The sequence below is a fragment of the Phaenicophaeus curvirostris genome, chromosome 2 (genome assembly GCF_032191515.1).
Source record: "Phaenicophaeus curvirostris isolate KB17595 chromosome 2, BPBGC_Pcur_1.0, whole genome shotgun sequence".
Taxonomy (NCBI): Eukaryota; Metazoa; Chordata; class Aves; order Cuculiformes; family Cuculidae; genus Phaenicophaeus; species Phaenicophaeus curvirostris.
Window position 1 is genome coordinate 86,196,744 of NC_091393.1, and position 16,565 is coordinate 86,213,308.

A 16,565-nucleotide genomic window follows, 5' to 3' on the forward strand; every position below is an offset into this window, starting at 1 on the left:
ATTTGCACAGCTGAGAACTCAGTTAACCTAAAATATTGCCTTTCCTTAGATCAATTAAGAATTCTGTTTCACTTGTAAAATAAACGCATTCAGAATTACAGATGGGGAAAAAGAAGCCTGAAGGAAAGGAGCATAGGAAGTTGGCAGATCCTCAGAGGAACTATATTAAAGAAACAAGCATAAACTCTCTAAATATGGAAGGAAGGCTAGTAATTTCAGTTAGAGACAAATTTCATTTAATTATGAGCTTTTCAGAGCCGCTGAAACAAGGATGAAGGGTACAGAAACATCCCTCTCACCACTTTTTCCCTTGTCTCCTTAATTTCTAAGGATAAGAAGGCATGGTGAGGGAGTACGTGGAGGTAAAACATATTTTTCTAGTTCTAATATTGGCAAGGCAGAGTTTATCCAGCTTCTGAGAAAATGATCTCAAATATCAGGCAGGAGTTCGACACATTTTTATTCATCCCACAGAATGTGTTTCTATTGCATGCTACTGCATCGCTGTATGGATCTATGATGTGAAATTTAGATTCTGAGGTGAATTTCCTCCAAGTTTGGGTCAGCTTTAGCTTTTGCTTCATACTTAAGATTATGAGGAAAGAGGTACTGCTAATGATTTGCATTATAACACTCCAACATGTTTCCTAAACTGAACCAGAACGCAACATAAAGAAACACAGGTTTGCTTCTCAATTTCTACACTTTTGTTCTTTGATATTGCATTTCCTTCCAGTCAAAGTGCTGCCGTTTAGGTACTACTTCAGTGAGAAAACATAAGAAATAAAATCACAGTGAAATAAATCTATCTTCATCTCATTTCTCTCTGCCGTTCACAGATGCCAAGTTAATACAATAGTGCTTTGAGATGATGGACCTGTGCGGGGCAGCAGCTCCAGTGACCCGAGCACTACAGTGTACAATTCAGCAGAGACTCCATAGCAACTGCAGAAAAAAATTGGAAAACACTATCGCTCAGCTCTAAGGTATACTTTCAAAAGTACCCCTTTATTTTATTTAAGCATGTGTGCACATTCCTTGAGATTTCTCAAAACCAGGAGATTTTGAGATTTCACTTAACAGTGTGTTGGTCATTACTCAGTACGGTGATAAGCAGAAAGACAGGGTGTTTTGTGCCTCATCTGAACAGTGCAGCTAAAATCACCTCCTCCTGACTCAGCTGGAAGCAGTGTTCCTCTCTGCCTGGCTCAGAGTGCTGCTTATGGTTTCGGTTAGAGCTAGCTGAAAAGGATCTGTTTTAGGCTTTTTGCATCTAAGAACAGGGCTTCATCAGCAATTGCATTTGTCAGAAGGAAATCTGGAGGTGGAGATGGAGCCCCTCAAAAGAGGAAGCTTTATCTTACACAATTTCCAAAGAAGGGCTTTGAGGTCTGTTGTGGAAATTTCAGAGGAGTTTCTGGGTCTTATACCATATGGCATTTCAACCCTAAGAGTGTAAAGGCTGTGACCATAGAGCTCCAATGAAAAACAAAAAGGAAAGATCTCTGATTCAAAAGCTGTGTGATCTGGAGCACTTCCGGCAGCTGATAAAACCATTGTGAAATTGCATGATATCAACAGTTTAGCTGCTTTTCTTAAAGATTAACTCAAGACCACCTTGCAGTTTGGAAATGGAAAAGTTTGGATCCGCACTTTGCTGGATGATCTTTGAAATCCTAAATGCATAATCTTAAAACACTTTTTCCAATGGAAGCCATGGTCACTCCAAAGAGTATCACACCCTTTGGCAGAGGATCTCAGAGGCTCGGCAATGAGCAGACCACCCTATTTCCTGGAAACCCATTTATTGGTGCAAGTCAAGAGAGACATAAAATCTTTCTAAAAGGCCCAGAAAAATGTAGACCTAACCCTATTTTTCTGTCATCCCTAAGTTGTTTTTGGTGGGAATTTACTTGCTGAACCAGCAAAATTGCATCACTTTTTTCTTCCAAGAAAAAAATCCAGGGGGAAGAAAAGATGGTAGCTTTACATAAAAGTGTGTTAGAAGTGCAAATCTATGTTTTCACCAGTGTAAATAGAATCAAAGCCTGATACTTTATTACTTTTACATTTTATACCAAATTGTTCATTATTTTCTGTTCAAAGGCAGTTTCATGCCCACAAATACTCATTAAAACATTTTAGTGGAGTTTTAAGACTACTTTATCAATTAAATTATTATTTATTATTAATCACATGTTGGTGAACTGGAAATTTAAGAATTCAAATACAGTTGGCATTTTCTAGCTGTTTCTCACTAAAAAAATATTATCTTCTAGGCCAACTAGTTTGTAATGAAAATTAATTTTCAGTGTGAGCCATTGTCAGTTTGGGAACATCTAACTCCTACATTTTTCAAAGCTGAGGAGGGAACATGGAGGGAACACTGACAACCAGCCAAAATTCTTTATTGCCTTCCTATGCGATGTACGTTTGCTCTCCCCAGGATCACGTTTGTCAGCAGTACATAAAGCAGAAAAGACATTTTTATTCCCTTCCTCTATGTGACTAGAGACCTACCAGCTTCTACCACTCAGGATTCAACCCACTGCTAGCAGCCTTTGTCATGACTGCATTTTGCGCTTCTGTGGTACATGTCCTCTGGGGATCTCAAAGCCTTTTAATGTATGCTTATGATTAATTGCACTTTATAGTGTTGCCAGGAAGTTAAATGAAAAAAAAAAAAAGCCTTTTCTAGTGATTTGGAGAAGTATATGTCAGAGGAGCCTGTTGGTTGTGCTTATTAAAACAGTCAGAGCAAACTCAAAAATCCAGAGTGAGCAATGTGCAGCTCCTGCTCTGCAGCCTTCTGTGTGAGCTTTTAGTCTTCACAACTGCCTGCATGGCCTCCTTGCCTGTCCGTTGCACTAGATTCTCTTATTTATTGGCTATGAGATACCAAGGGGGATTTACTCATGTAATTGTGGCTTTCCATCTTTCAGCACAGGTTGCTTTTCTTCATGTTTAGCCTCTCTCACCTTATGTCTTTCTCAGAGCAGTTGCTGAGCTAACACCTTAATAAATTCACATTTTGTACACAAGAGTCCTTCTAAAAGAAAAAATGTATGAACATGAACACCTCAAAGACAGCAAGAAAAATGTAGGAAATAGATGACATCTCTTGTAGTGACATTTCTCATACCTTTTCTTTTTCCTTCCTTTCTTCCTTCCTCTTTCTTCCTTTCTTGTACTTTTTCTTCTTCCCAAATACATTCTGTGTGTTTGCGAACAGTTTTGGGGTTTTTTTAGAATAATATCTAAAGTCACAGATGCTTCAGGTTGTGAGCAACAATATTTTTATGAGTGCAGGTGGAAGCCTGGATCAAACCCTGTATTTCAGGTTAGCCAACTTTCACATATCCAGGTGCAGAACAGAAAGAAAATTCTATGCTGGATGGAGCAGCAGACCATGTAGTATAGAAGGAGCATCCATGAATTCAGCTTCAAGTCAACATAGTGAATAATTTCTAGTGATACCTACGAGATGCATTCAGTTGCTGGGCTGGTATGCCATTTGATAAAGCAAATTTAGTGGCGAAGTTAAGGGTCCTAAGGTGAAGGTACAGCCTCATTATTGCAGCGGTATTATGCAGCAGTGCTCTTACGTGCCAGACCGCGTTAGACTCATGCAGGGTGTTTGCTAGCACGGCACGTTAAGCTGCAGGTGTTCTGCACTGTACAAAGCCTTCAAAGATCATTCTCAAATGCTTCTGTTACTATAAAGAGGATTAAAAGGATTTTAAAACATAGCGGGTCAGCCTGACTGCTGGTGAAATTGCCAGCATTTAGTAAAGAAGGGGGAGGCTAGAGCAGTGGCGTGGAGTGGGTGTTTGGGGGAAGCCATACGGTACCTTTCAGAGGGATTTTATGATCCAAATGTGTATCTGTAGTACTTTCAACTGGAACTCATTAAGAATTCATGGAGCAGAAAATGTGAGAGGTTCTGGAAATAAGGACTTTGAAAGGCCAAACGTGAGCTGTAAATAAAATAGTGTGGATATTCAGTTTTGGCTATTAAGCATCTCAGAATATTTTCTCAGATCAGCAGGGTAGATTTTAAACTAAAAACCTACCCCTAACCAAAAGGACAAATAGGAGGAGTTTTACAGACTCTTAAGGCAGAGAGCAGATAAAGACCCTAACCTAATACTATATGCCTCAAAAAAATGAGAGCTTATTGATCAGAAATGCTGAAAAGCACCGTTTGTCTGGCTCCGATTGAGCAATGTAACAAAACGTGTTTATCTTTAAGCATATTTTGAAATCCCACTGACTTCAATCACCATTGACCCCTGTTACTAAAATTGGACCCTTGGGAAGACACAGATTTCCTAAATATTATGTGTATAAACAAGAGAATCAGGAACACCCACGCTTCAGAAATCCAGTGGCTTAAACAGAGTGTACCAGAATCACTAAGAAACCAACTGCTAACTTCATCCATTACATAAAGGTGATGCTGGAGTTGGCAGTTATTCATCACTGTATTTTCTAGAGGCCATGACCTTTTCAAGAGAAAGTTTTATCTGCTGCTATACTCATTTGAGGCCCTCTTCAGAGGAAAGCCTCCTTCCCTTCATTCCTCATTGCTGTCTTAGGATGTGGACATGAGTAATTTCAGGAGTTTGGGGATAAGTGTGTCTGTGTAAGTAAAACATTGTTTTGAACTAGCTTTATAGTGAAGCCCCTCCGGGAACAAAGATGTAGCTCATGGGGTCAATAGCTGAACGCCAGCCAAAGAAACATCACCCAGTTTGCAGCCTCATTCTTTCCTTTTCCAGGTGCAGTTTTGTGCTGGTGTTTAAATGCAGCCACAACATTTACCCCAGCTAAGGTAATTTTCTTTTGAAAACTCGAGATTTTCTATGAGATGTGATTTGTGCTTAGTGGGCTTTTCTTCTTTGCCTGATGTGTTGGATTTCATGAATATTGGTGCTTCTTTTTACTCATGAGGCTGTGTTTGTCACCTCACACCTGCCTATATCTTTTATTTCAAGCTTGCATATTCTGCTCTGCATTCTTCCAGACAGATTAATCTCATTCTTTATATCAATTTCTGCATCTTGAATTTGCTCTTTCTTTGTGCTGTTGCTTACTTTTACAAACAGATGCTTCTGGTAACTCTTACTAGCTCTTAGGTCTTCTTTCATTTAAAATGAAGCACAGATGCAATTCCTACCTTGAGTTGCTCCCTGGTAATACCATCAAATTTGGAGTAGCTCAGCTGAAATCTTGTCTCTCTTAACAAATTCTTTCAGACATTAGACAAATCTTATGAAAGAGTTCACAATGCACAGTCATAGACTAAATTTCCTTTCTGTCCCAGCAGAAGAAAAAAATGAAATTAAAAGATCTCTAATTAAAACATGAATGTGTCTATATGTCTACTTTGGGTGGTTATTTAACACGCTGAATTTTAACATGCTGTCTGTCTAACATAAGGTCTTATTTTACCACACTTGCTGAATCTGGACATTGTAAGAAACACTAATGGGCTTCACAGAATAAAATGCTTGATTTCCAGATGATCAGCCACTGGGTTCCTGCTGTGTACTTTCCTGTGCCAAAAGCATTTTTAGCTCAGAATAAATAATCTTATTGTCCATTTACCAAACCCATGTACTCGTTTTAAAAATTATCTTTAGAACTCCTCTGCATTTTCCTGGCTCTGTTCCTGATATACATTGTACATGTCACAAGAAAATTCTTCTCTCTCTTTTGGATTCCCTAACTTGGAATGGCACTACATATACTGAACTAATTGATTGCCATGTTGGTCCCTTAAGAATTTTACTGTCATCCTTTCTGCATACTTATATTTTCACAAACTTCCTCTTAGCTACCCACTAGGACAAGTCAAGAGGGTTATATTTCACTCAAAAAGGACATAATAAAAAATACTGTTTGAAATTCTGCTCACTTAGAGAATTTACTTCCCTATATTTAATACAAAAAGAAAAAAAGGTTAAAGAAGAATCTTTTATGTTTAAAAAATATGAAACTGGAGAGAAAGATGTTAAGATCAGTGTATCTGTGGTTTGCTAAAACTTTCTTTTTCACTGTCTTCAGCTTTTGAATGGAAACATGGAAGAGCTGTAGGAATCTTTCATTTTGATTTTTAGCAACCTCCTTTACCCCAATGCCCTCTCCTCCTCCTAAATCAGTCCCAAAAGTTGTTCAGAAGTCGTGATATTTTAGAGCAAGAATTGCTACTGCAATTCTGCCTTGCATCCTCAGGTTGCTTACATTGTTAAAAGCAGGCTGGAGGAGCACAAGCTGTAGCCTTGACATTCACCATAGCACCATTGCTGAATGGTTTTGTGTCACCAAGGTGCTGTGCATCATGCTCTTCTTTATCATTCAGAGACAAAGAGAAATTTCTTAGATGTAGAACATCCGTAGAAACATAGAGCTGCACCTACTGTCACTAAATTATAACTGAGAAGTGTCCTATCACTTGCAATTTCAGTTGTGTTTGGTTTGCATTGCAGGAGTCATAAGCTTTTTGGAACTTTTAAAATTAATTTATTGGTAGTGAAATTGTTGTTTACTTTCAGATGATACTCAGCTGACAACAGTGCGACTGAGACAAATTAGTTACTGTTATTTCACTGTACAGTCTTATTGGACCATGAGCTTGATTTGAGGTTCTTGGTAGGAACACCTACATGCAAAAGCAGGGAAGATAAAAATGTGGGCAGGTCTGACCTGGCTTTCAGGATTCTGGCCTTGAGAAATAGTGGTGCCCAATTAGAAAAAAAAAAAGGAATTCTGGGATAACACGTTCTTATTTCCTAGGCTTTATTTTTGTGATAGTTTCTTTTTAAGATATAGAACATTATAAAAGTAATGCAATTTTACCTATGATTTCTATTTTGTCTTTAAAACTGCATTACAACACCAGTGAAGGGATAGCACGCCACAATACTTCAGTACTTTTAAAATAAATCCTTAGAGGAGGTGAACCAAGATGAGTAGAAGCAAAGGTAGAGGACCGAGAGATGTATTTTATAATAAAGATGACCTATGTATCTTTAAATATTTCAGTTGCATCGGGAAACTACATACAAGTACAACAGGGGCAACATTCAGGCAAATATGAGTAAATTTATGTCCACTTCTTCTGAGATCTCTAAGAACAGTTTCTCAAAAGGGAATAGCTATTTACTCACACCAGCTCCTGCCTTACTGTAATGTGAAAAGTAAGGATAATAGCAAGTTAGCAGCTTTATGTTTTTTAAAATATAATTAACAGCATCTTGATGGTAACTGCATGCTATTAAATAAATTTTGATGCGAGTTAGGTGCATGATTTGTTTTTATCTGTCTATGCAGCCTGCTTGAAACATTGAGAATTTCTGAATACTAGGGCAAATATAAAAAACACAATTAGTGTATTTTGGGGGACTATATTTAGATCGAAGAGACAAAGAATATAAAACAGAATTTTACCTGCCCAACTATGGAAAGGTATAACACATCCAGAGCCCTCTACTCCTGGTTGCACCAGTAAACACATGCAGACTGTGCTGGAGGTACACATATATCAACTTAGACCTGAGGTTGATTGCATAAACAGTAAACAGGTAGCCTCCTCTCAAATCCCATGTGCTGATGGAATAAGTTTCCTCCAAGTTCTTTGTCAATAAATGTGTGCTGATGTTTCCTCTCTCCTCTTTCCTCAGTGAATGAGGGATGGCTCAAACAAACTACTGCACAGGAAGGTTATAATATATATATAAATATTGTAAAAAATATAACAAATGCAAATGAAACCTGCAGATTGTTTCAACTAATGCCAGTTAGCAGGATCCTCAAGTCATGAGTTGCCAGAGAAGAAACAGTTCTATGCCTGCACCTTAGTTCGTTATCTGAAAAACAAATGTTGCAAAGGAGGGTGGGATGTATTTTAGGGAGTCAGATACAGACATACCTGGTGTCATGGTGGGGATCCTTTAACACACAGACTTTCCTGAGTTGAGTTTCCTGCCACATCATTTACACATCTAAAAATGGCCTAAGTACTGGACTCAAACTGATGTTTTGTTAATAATTTTTCATTTCAAAATACCTTTGTGGTAACTTTCCATTAAGAAATTCCTAGGAAAGAACTAGCAAGGTAGCAGGAATCCTTGCAGCATGAAATTTGTAAGTAGCGCCATCAGATTTTCCTCCTGATCCCAACAGGTTGCCTGAGAGTGCACACATTCAAGGATACACATGACTAACTGGGAGCTTTACAATGATAACCACAAAATGTCTAGGTCCCCATTTCTCAGCTACTTGCTGAATGGGGAGTGTAGAAGCTATCAGAGTTGATGATGGGTGACCACCCAAGAGCACTGATGGCTTTGCTGGTTTCCAACCGTCAAACCTGCTAAATGCCCTGACACCTACCCATCTCTGACAGTTTTGAGACACTGTCCTGGGGGATGGACTCAGCCTTTTCTCTTCTTCTGCCAGGCAGCGCAGAGGCAGTCATCACAGGGGGTGCTGCTGGGCGCCAGATTGGGACACTTGGGGTTGCCTGGGCCCCTTCCCAGTCACCAGCAAAACGTGTTTTTGAGTTCTTTCTTGAAAGCAATCAGCACCCTTAGCAACTGGGCGCCTTAAAATGTATTTATTACATCTCCAGAGAAAACAGTAGTTTGCTGTTATACATGGACACCATAGTGACATAACAGTAAACTTACAGCAATTCTCTGTGTTCCTGCCATTTACAGTGGTTGCCTCAGGAACTGCAAATGAAGTTACACGTTTTATATAAGTGTTTGAAAAGGGTCACTGTCAAGTAACTTAGACCAAAAGTTAAAGCTTTGGTAGGAAAGGAGAGAAAGTCTGCGAAAGGCTCAATATAAATAGGATGATTTTCAAGATTTTAAAAAGACAAAGGTAAGTTAGAGCTATTTAAAAATATTTTTTGCTACTTTGTCCTGCACCATGTGCAGCCCATCACCAAGTATGTTGTCTTAGTCAAACTGCCAGCAAGGGAAGGAGATGGGAGGAGAAGCGAAACTGGCTACACCTTTCAGTTTTCTTGTTTGTCCAAAGACTTAAACAGCATTGCTGTACAACAGTGAGTGTGATTTGTTTAATGCTTTACTTTTTCAAAATTTGAATGTATTCAGTCAAAGGGAAAAAGAAAAAATCATGAAGCTTGGAATTTAATCAAAATATTTTTCCCCTAATTTTCACAGGTCATTTGCTTTTGCAACATTTTTTCTCATTTGAATACTTTAATGAACTGATTAAAAGAGAGAAGGAAATCTGCAACCTACACCGAAGAATAGTTAATATTTCTGTAGTACAAACACTGTACCTCTGACTTTGGGATACACTCTAGATTGAGTGTATTGAGAATATATTTAATGGAAATAAAAACCTTTCTTGAAAAGTCATCGTGTTTTTCTTAAAAATGTACATTCTTATCTGAAAACTCAAGATAGTTTCAATGGACTGCTTATTAAAAAATTGAAGGTATTATACCAAAAGAAAGGCTGTCATAACAGTCCCTAAGATTGCTGGATGTGTTCTGCTATAAATAGTCTGTGAGAAAAGTTAGGAACTTGAGCTAAAAAACCAAATCTTATACACAGAATGTGACCAGTCTAAATCACCGCAAGTGTCCTAAGTAGCAAGTGTATGGAAGTTAGTTTGATCTGAAAAGAGTCCTTGACCAGCAGATTTTAGGGAAGTTTTCAGTTGGCAGGCTCGTTGTACTTTCATAGACTCCCGTTAAGCTAATGAAGCTACATTAAATCCAAAGTCTGAAAAAGAAAAGTCTGAGGGAACAAGGCCTCAGTTAGTAACACACATAAAGTAAGAGTCTTGAGTAAAAATTTTGAGATTTTGAAAAAGGTCATCTCTATTTTAGACTAGATACTTTCTACAGATAAAAATTTACATCTTAAAAATCCAGATTGAAAGATGTATCACCTTGTAATCTTCATGTGCGGAAATTTATAAAATGTCAGTGAACACTGCAGTATGCTAAACTGCTACATTAAAAATAGTAAATTACTGAACAACAAATTTCACATGTTCAAAGAAAGAAAAAAGAGCTTCTACTGTTGTCTTTTGCAGGCATGCCTACTGTACTGGTTATTTTAATGTAGGTCTATAGGAAGGAAAATCCATCCATCACGGAAATAGAAGTTGCCTTTGCAACTTATAGTATGATTATAAAGATCCTAATGCTTTACAATATCCATAGCATATTACTAAATTGATAGTGAAAAGCTGAAGGAGAGACTAACTGGCCACCCACTTCTTCAAAGCCAAATTGCCGAGTAAAAACTGTTAATCATGTGAACCTGAGAAAAATCAAGGTTTAATGACCTTATTGGTGTAAATCATCCCATAATTATCTGATCTTCTAGCCACACATTAGTCTTTTCTGCAAGGACTTGATATCTGAGTTTCCTTTCTGCTCCAAAAAGAAAGATAAGAGTTTCAGACCACCCATTGAGCTGTATTACTGTGATGTTTGGGGCTGTTTCTGCGTCTGATGATAAAACCATAAGGTATGCATGTTTCACTACGAAGACACATGGCACTATTTTAGGAAATACTTGTGTGACATTGACCACTGAAATACAGAGAGTTAAATACAGGCCAGCATTCCGGAAATGCCTTATTCCTTCATGTCCACTATGGTTTCATTGTGAAAAATGCAGAGAAATTCTGGCAAGGAAATATTTTTTTTTGTTTCTTTTGATGAGAGAAATAATAGAGATTGCTTGGGAGAGGAGACATTTAGAGATGCAGAATTAGACATCAGATATTGTACCTCCTTGCCCAACTGTAAATATTCTTCTCCCAGAGTAAACACAGAACACAGAGGGAGTCAGCTATCAGACAATTCCCAGAAGATCAAGGGAAAAAATTAAAACAAACATGAACAAAATATAAAACCAAAAGATAATCAAATAATTACAGATAGTGCAGTTGATGTGCTTGTTAGAATTCACTGAAATTTTTAGGAGACCTACTTGAGCTGTATTTACTTTAAGCCTTTTTATTATCTTGATGGGAAAAAGACAGTTGAAGAAAGGTATTATAGAAAAGAGTCAAGAGGCTTAAGCTATGCTTTCAATACTTGAATTATTTTTAATAATGGAATAAGGAAGGAAGGAGGTGTTTAGAAGTATGTAAATGATAGTTTGTATATTCCTTTTAAAATAAAACCAATTTTGAAGTTGTGCTTTCATTTTCCTTTCTGCATTTATTGTATAAATTGTTTTCTCTCTGCTTTTTATGTTCCTCTGTGTTGCATTTTGTTGTGAAAGATGCATAGCCCTTTTCAGGTCTTGACTCTGCAGGTCCGAGAGTTAATATTCATCTTCCTAGATGTGAACACCACTAGAGTTACACTAACTGTCAGTATCTCCACTGGAAAGTAATGCCACAGTACGCAGGTTGTGTACTTATTTTGTTTCTACTCCTGTTTATCTTATTTGCTGATGAGGAGAGCGCATGATGTACATTTTACAAAGCACAGGGTCATGAGTCCAGCTTGACTACTCAAACAAGTCTGACTTTGAGGAATTCTCTACGTCCTTTCCATACCTTGATTCCTCAATAAAGGGATTTTTAGAGCACTACCACAGTCCCAGTCAAGTGCTGTTGTGGTAGGCACTGCATAAAGTATTAAAAAATTAGGAGATGCTGCCTAAAGCAGTCATATTCCATATATTTATCTGGATGTGATTCAGAAAAACTGCATATTTTTAAATTAAGGTAGGAACTGAGCAGAACTGAAGAATCAAATAAGAAAACAATGCAGACAGAAATCACAGTATGTCAAATGATGAGCAGGAATGATTTCTGGAAATGTGACACCCTTACCTCAGAAAAAAAAAAAAGGTGATGACTTTCAGGATGTAGATAGAGCATTTGGGACATGCTTGTGATTAGGAAAATAGGGTTGAATCAAGCATTATGTGTATGTATGAAGACAGAAACAACTCACTATGTGCTAAAAGATTGAATATGATGGAGATAAACACTAGGATTTGCACACAATTACAAGAAGTTTATTTTAGATACAGTAATGGGGAAAGAATTAATACAAGAATGGAAAGGAAAGAGTGCAATCAGACTGTCAAGTCATGAATCTGGATAGTGTTGTGAGTGGATGGAAGGAGGATGCAGCAGTATGCCAGGATTAAATCCCTCAAAGGATGAAGTTGTAGTACAAGTGGAAACGTAAGAAATGAGAATTTCTGCTTTCTGGGCAGACAGGAAAACCTGAATATTTGGTACAGAAACAGAAGTGGTAGGATAAGGAGATGGCCTATTGTGGAGGCATCTGGTTTTCTGGCTCTAGCGGCTTATTGGAAATGCCGACTGTAGCTTCTTCTTAAACAAGACGGAGTCCCTTGCTCTCTGTTAGGAACTTCCAGAGGCTTCACTGAAAGAGAACTAAATATCAATTTGTAGAATGAGCCAGTCAAACACAGGATCATTATTTCGATGTAAATACATATGGTTTTTTACAGAAACAGAAAATTCTAGACACCATTTTAATAAATACAGCAAAATCAAGATGAATTATAATTCTGTTTAATATGCTTTTGGCTGCTTCTCAAGTCAGCAGAAACCAGGTCTGTCACAGGCATCACAGAATTGCTAGGTTGGAAAAGACCCACTGGATCGTTGAGTTCAACCGTTCCTATCAACCATTAAACCATGCCCCTCAGCACTTCATCCACCCGTCTCTTAAATCCCTCCAGGGATGGTGACTCAACCACCTCCCTGGGCAGCCTGTTCCAGTGCCCAATGACCCTTTCCATGAAAATTTTTTTTCTGATGTCCAGCCTGAACCTCCCCTTGCAAAGCTTCAGGCCATTCCCTCTCATCCTGTCCCCTGTCACTTGGGAGGAGAGGCCAGCTCCCTCCTCTCTACAACCTCCTTTCGGGTAGTTATAGAAAGCAATAAGGTAACCCCTCAGCCTTTTCTTCTCAAGGCTAAGCATCCACAGTTCCCTCAGCCACTCCGCGTAAGACTTGTTCTCCAGCCTCTTCACCAGCTTTGTTGCTCTTCTCTAGACTTGCTCTAGAGCCTCAGCATCCTTCTTATGGTGAGAGGCCCAGAACTGAACACAGGATTCAAGGTGCAATCTCACCAGTGCTGAGTACCAAGGGAGAATAACCTCCCTGGACCTGCTGGTCATGCCATTTCTGATACAAGCCAAGATGCCATTGGCCTTCTTGGCCACCTGGGCACACTGCTGGCTCATGTTCAGTTGGTTGTCAACCAACACCCCCAGGTCCCTCTCCTCCAGGCAGCTTTCTAGACAGACTTCTCCCAGTCTGTAGCACTGCATAGGGTGGTTGTGCCCCAGATGTAGGACCTGGCACTTGGCCTTGTTAAACCTCATGCCATTGGACTCAGCCCAGTGGTCCAGCCTGTTCAGATCCCTTTGCAGAGCCTCCCTACCCTCCAGCGGATTGACACTCCCACCCAGCTTAGTGTCATCGCAAACTTGCTAAGGGTGCACTCAATGCCTTCATCCAGGTCATTGATAAAGACATTGAACAGGGCTGGACCCAGCACTGAGCCCTGGGGACACCACTTGTAACTGGCCTCCAGCTGGATTTCACACCATTTCCCACCACTCTCTGGGCCCGGCCATCCAACCAGTTTTCCACCCAGGAGAGTGTGCGCCTGTCCAGTCCAGAGGCAGCCAGTTTCCTAAGCAGAATGCTGTGAGAAACTGAATCAAAAGCTTTACTGAAGTGCAAGATGTTTCATTTTGTTATACAGCTTGATGACTGCTTTTATCTGTTCATGCCACACAGAGCAGGAGTGAATCATTGAAGAAAAAGATATATTCCAGTAATACAGGTATATGAAAAATAGCAGCAGAATTCTCCCAGTATTTGCTTTAGAAAGAGGTGATTATGATCTTTCAAACTGTTTGTTGGAACTGCGTTAGTGCTGTAATGTTAGTATATATAAGTATCCATATTACATGATTACACATGTATAGAACATATACAATGTACTAATGTGCTAATAAAGTTTGGTGATTTTTCCAAGATTTTTAATCTGTTGAGAATATTGTTTAATGGAAATAAAAAACTTTCTTCAAAAGGCATCAGCTTTTAATAACCTTCTACTGTTCTCAAAAATATGCATTCTTATCTGAAAACTCAAGATTGTTTCAATGGACTGCAAGTTCACTTACAAGTGAATTAACACACTGTGGCCTGATCCACCCATCAGAGTTGTGCCATCAGATAGCCTGAGTGCCGCTTTACTATTCTTGCCTATGTCAAATAGCTGGCAATGCCACAAAACAAAGCCCTCTAAATTCACAAAGAAAAGGTTACTAGCTGAATGCTCTGGAATTTTCTCTAAACTGGGAACTTAGAAGTTGTCCAGGTGTAAAGAAGAAATAGAAAGCAAAGTATGGGACCCCATTCTATAAAGGAGACTTTGAGATACTCTCTGAAAGGAAATTACTGTGGAAGAAATATGAGATTCATATTTGGCATATTTTATGTATCTGTACTATCAATTGTGTGAGTTTCTTTTATAAAAGCACAACTTATTTAATAATTAAAAGATTTGCTTCATGAGGATGAAGCTTCTTTTTGCTTCACGTATGTCTCATGCTTACTTAGATGACAAATAGAGGCAATGATTTTTTGTGGAAAGGATAAATCCCTATAAATCAATACAGCAGTCAAGTCTTAAGGAGCATCTGCAACCACTGAGCCAACCCAGGAGGGGGTGTGTTTTATTCAGGCTTTATGAGGAATGATGCCATGATAGGAGTGAAGATTCTCCCAGGTTGACACAGTTCAATGCTTCACTGGCAAGGAGCTGAGAACATCATACAACTTTTGGGAATATTAATAGTATTAAAAATTGGTGATAATTCATGATTTTTTTTCATGAAGAAAGACAGAAAAAAATAATATGCACATTTAAAAAATCTCAAGTGGAAGTTGCAATGTAGGACAAGATCTGGCAAGAGAAATCACAGTTTTACATCACCGTTTCACAATGTGTAAGCACACGGAGAGTGTAATTCAATTACAGGGCTCACCACTCTGCTACTGCCCAACCTTGTTCACTTTTGACATTACATTAAATCAGTGCTAAGACAAGAGAAAAAGGGAAAATGAATGGAAACTGAATAAGACATATTGCCTCTGAAAACTTATAGAGTCAATTTATTTCACCAGTCTTGTAGGTATCAGGACTGCAGTCACTCTGCTCACTGTTTGGAGAAGGAGATGGTGGTCAAGTGTGGCATTTCAAATAAAGAAATACATTAAATTGATTCAGATTATTGAATTAGACAGTTCAGGGTTTGATAATGATAGTTGATGAACATTCTCAGGCCACTAACAAGCTCTGCACATTGGTGACACTCAGGGATTTAAACAGTAAACCAGGGGATGCTGCTAAAGCTCACTGGGTGACCTCAAGCACAGTTCTCTTATTACCGTGTATTCAGGGTGTTCCTAGGGAAGGGCTTTTGGCTCCTTCCTAGCCATAGACCCTGCTTTCAGTCTGTGTTTATACTTCCCTACTGTGTATTCTAAGAAAAGTTAAAAGAATAAATGGGAAGGCAAAATTAAAAGGAATGGACAGAACTGCAAAACTGGAAAATCTGTGTAAAAACTGTCCATGCAATAATTTTGGCTGGACTAATTAGCTATACCAATGAGAAATACTAGTGTGTGTGTGGAGAGGGAAATGATTGCTACAATATGTGCAAAGAAAATCAAGGCCCTGAAAGTGCAGTGAGGTCATTGAATTATAAGCTGTTGAAGAAAGGAACCACCACAGTAAACCCAGATTTCAGCAGATGGTCTTGGAATACAACACAGGCAATTAGCACTCTTCACTGCACTCATACCACACCAGAGAAGAAAAGAGAAAATATTCAGCTGGAAAACAGAACTGCAGTCAGACATCTTCGTAGAGATAAATTGAAGCCTACTACTTTTGTTAACTGAGTAAGAGAAAACACTTCATTAGAAAACAAGGAAATATTAAGAAGTCCTGTTTTGTTTACCCTCCACAGATGAAAGGATGTTTAGAGATAGTTTTATTTGAAATTTCCAGCAGTGTCCAACTACACAAATGAAAAAGTTTACATAGGGAGCAGTGCTCATGAGACAGAGGAATCAGAAAAGTCTCTCTTATGAGCACCCCTCTAAAAAAACATGCTTTGTACCTTCTTTCATCTCCCGGGATTTGGAAATGTTTGTGCAATAAACATTCTACCTAAATGCCAGGCACTGAATAGAAATGAGCCTTTAGGAAGCTGAAATGCAGAAGAAATTAAGGTAACTGAGGGCAGAAAAGCTAAAAGCCTTTTTTCACTCTTTTTTTCCTTCCCTCCCCCTTTTATCTTTTCCCTCCCAAGGGCTTTGGTTCACATGCAGAATAATGGTACCAGAGACATCATTTTTTCAAGATGATTTTTTTTGTTTCAGGGTAAACTCTTCCAGCTGTCTGTGATGACTGTCCAGGGGGATTAAAAATTATTTTTCCACATGATAATGACTGGCCAACTTTCCACTGTTCTCAGTGCAAGGAA

The 16,565-nt window shown here is 38.6% G+C and overlaps 1 protein-coding gene across 1 annotated transcript in view; it reads left to right on the forward strand.

The window, feature by feature from the left end:
• EPRS1 (glutamyl-prolyl-tRNA synthetase 1) overlaps positions 1–14,974 on the forward strand; it is a 431,857-nt gene extending 416,883 nt beyond the window's left edge. The window contains exon 28 of the mRNA XM_069852710.1: positions 14,959–14,974. The gene's annotated coding sequence lies outside the window, so the exon portion shown is untranslated. The remainder of the gene's footprint in view (positions 1–14,958) is intronic.
• Positions 14,975–16,565: the final 1,591 nt, after the last annotated feature.